The sequence below is a fragment of the Jaculus jaculus genome, chromosome 11 (genome assembly GCF_020740685.1).
Source record: "Jaculus jaculus isolate mJacJac1 chromosome 11, mJacJac1.mat.Y.cur, whole genome shotgun sequence".
Lineage (NCBI taxonomy): Eukaryota > Metazoa > Chordata > Mammalia > Rodentia > Dipodidae > Jaculus > Jaculus jaculus.
This window is the reverse complement of record NC_059112.1, coordinates 47,467,895-47,471,089: the sequence shown is the minus strand read 5'-3', so window position 1 is coordinate 47,471,089 and position 3,195 is coordinate 47,467,895. Positions and strand designations below refer to the sequence as shown.

Genomic DNA, 3,195 nt, shown 5'->3' with positions numbered 1-3,195 from the left:
GGGCTACTAGGATATTGTTCAGGAAGTCTTTCCCCACTCCTATATCCTAGAAGTTCCTCCTATTTTGTCTTTCACTACTTTAAGAGTTTTAGCTTTAATTCATTCGGAGTTGATTTTTGTGTATGGTGAGATGAGTGGGTCTAGCTTCATTTTTCTACGTGTTTTTATCTAATTTGTTGAAGCATCATTTATTGAAGATGCTGGCTTTTCTGCAGTGTGCATTGCTGGCTCCTTTGTCAAAGATCAAGCAGCTGTAGTTACTTGACCTAAGTTCTGGGCCATCAGTTCTGTTCCATTGATCTATATATCTGTTTTTATGCCAATACTATACTGATTTTGTTACTATGGCTCTGTAATATAGCTTTAAATTGGGTATGGTGATACTTCCAGAGGTGTTTCTTTTGCTGAGGATATATTTGGATATCCAAGAACTTATTCTATTCTATATAAATTTTGAAATCATTTTTTTCTATCTATATGAAGAATAAGGCTGAAATTTTTATTGGTATTGCATTGAATCTGTATATTGATACTAGTAGCATGGCCATTTTTACAATATTAATTCTACGAAGAGGATGCGACTACAATCCAAGGAAAGGAAGACCACCTTTACCTTGCATAAGCTGGTGCTGTATAAGACTTGAATAGTCAGAGTTTGAGATTTAACTCAGGGCCTTTTTCATAATAGGCAATTGATTCACTGTTTTCATCCTCAACTCAAGCATGACTAATTAATGAAGCATGAATTGTATCAAACAAGACAGACTGGGTCAAACGTTTGAAGATCCTTCTGAGGCAATGAGGAAGCACTCACTGGGGACCTTCAGTACTACCAAGATTACAAAATTATCTGGCTTTCATTAACCAATAACCTCAAATCAGAAGCAATTCCAACTGATATGGAGTGTTACCTACTGAACAGCCTGTCTAAAATTGGATAACTGTAATAAAAAAGTGTTGCAGACTTCTGTTTGCAAGACAATATTCATCTATCTTTGTACAATGTAACTGAAAACCAGTTACTACACCCTACCCTCTTCCAGAGAAAGGGAGGAAAAGGCATGAGGAAGCTGTGCTTATTTGAATTCCTATGCAAGTCTCTGTGCACTCCCAAGATGGTGTCTTGTACTCAGTGGGTTGATAAAGTCAAAAGCCTTCTTTCAATTTGTATCCAGAAACAAAGAAAAACTTGCTGATCTTTGGGGAAAGAGTAAAGAAAATTAAAAGACCATGACTTACCAGAAAATGGCCTGAACGCTGAGGAACTTTGCAGGGACAGGAAGATCACCAAAACCCAGAGAAAGCTGATCTATGAGTTCAACTAGTCCATCCTGCAAAAGCTGTCCCTAACCCACTTCCTGGGGAAAGAGATCTTCTTACAGCATGTCCAGCCCTGTCAGGACTATCTCAGTTTAAACAACTGGAATTGAAACTATCATCAATATGCCAATTACCATGAGTTAAGCCTTATAACTTGTTAACTGTAGTTCCTTTCCTGCATTTAAAATTTCTAAGCTGCTGTGGAAAGATGGATCAGCAGTTAAAGTCAGTTGTTTGCAAAGCTTGATACCTAGGTTTTATTTCCCAGTACCCATGTAAAGCCAGATGCAGAAAGTGGTATATGTGTCTGATGTTTGTTTGCAGCAGCAGAAGGCCTTGGTGTGCCCATTCTCTCTCCTTCTAAAAATAAAAGAAAGAAAGAAAGAAAGAAAGAAAGAAAGAAAGAAAGAAAGAAAGAAAGAAAGAAAGAAAGAAAGAAGGAAAGGAAGAAAGAAAGAAAGATTCCAAGCTTCAAGACTCTTCTCTTAAAGCAAAGTTATCTAACATATCCACAGTTAAACATTCATAGATTCAGCTTCCCCCACACCAGGTCAAAATAAATATCTATTAAATTAAAATATATATATTAATTCTAACTATCCATGAGCATAGACGTTCTCTCCATCTTCTCATGTCCTTCTCAACTTCTTTCCTGATTGGTTTTATGTTTTGGTTATAAGGGTCTTTCACATCCTTGTTTAGTGTTATTCCAATGTATTTGTTATTTTTTTTATGTCTTTAAAAATGGAACAGCCTCACTGTTTTTTTTTCTATATACTTGTCTTTTGCTTATAGGAAGACTATTAATTTTTGGGTGTTAATTTTGTTTCCATGCCACTTTTCTAAATGAATTTATCACCTTTAGAAGTTTATGGTACAGTCTTTGGGTCACTTATGCAAATAAGGCTAATAAGTGTGACTTCTTTATAAGTTGCATCCCTTTTATATCATTCTCTTGCCTTATTGCTTGGGCTAGGGCTTCTGTTACTATGTTGAAGAGCAGTGGTGAGAGTGGGCATCCCTGTCTTGTTCCTGATCTCAATGGGAATTCCTTGAATCTTTCTCCATTAAGTACTATTTGGGCTCTAGGTGCTTTAATATAGCCTTTATTATGCTGACTTATAAAACTTCCATGCCTAGTTTCTTCAGTGTTTTTATCATGAAATGATGTTCCAATTTGTTAATGGCCTTCTCTGTATCTATGGAAATGATCATGTAGTTCTTGCATTTATGTTTATTTGTGTGGTTCATTACATTAATCAAATTCCATATTTTGAAACATTTCTACATCTATGGGATGGCCTGCTTGAGTGAGATGGATAGTACTTTTGATGTATTGTTGACTTTGGTTTGAAGAATGTTATTCAGAATTTTTGCATCTAAGATCATCAGGGATATGGTCTATAAATTTCTTTTCTTATATAGCTGTCTGGTATTGGTATTAGGATGATGCTAGTCTTCATAGAAGGAATTGGAGAGCATTTTCTGTTCTCTGGTTATGTGAAAAAGCTTGAGAAAAAAATGGTGTTCATTTTTGATGAAATTTTGGTAGAATTTTGCTGAGAATATATTATGTCCTTGATTTTTCCTGTTGAGTTGGTTTTTGATGACATTTTCAAGCTCAGTGGTTGCAATACGTTTGTTTAGGAGATTCATCTGCTCTGAATTTACTTTTGGTAGGTGGTAGATGTCTAGAAATTCATCCATTTGTTTTACAGGTTATCTGATTTTGTGGAGTAGAGGTTTTGGAATATGTCATGATGATTCTTTTAATTTCATTGATGTCTGATATGACTGCTGCCTTTTCATGTCTAATTTTGTTATTTTGAAATGTCCCTTTTTATTTTGTCTTAGCAAATTTGCCAAGGGCTTATA

General features: G+C 35.3%; 1 pseudogene; it reads left to right on the top strand.

The window, feature by feature from the left end:
- The first annotated feature begins 741 nt into the window (after positions 1–741).
- On the top strand, positions 742–1,481 carry LOC101602002 (annotated as a pseudogene).
- Positions 1,482–3,195: the final 1,714 nt, after the last annotated feature.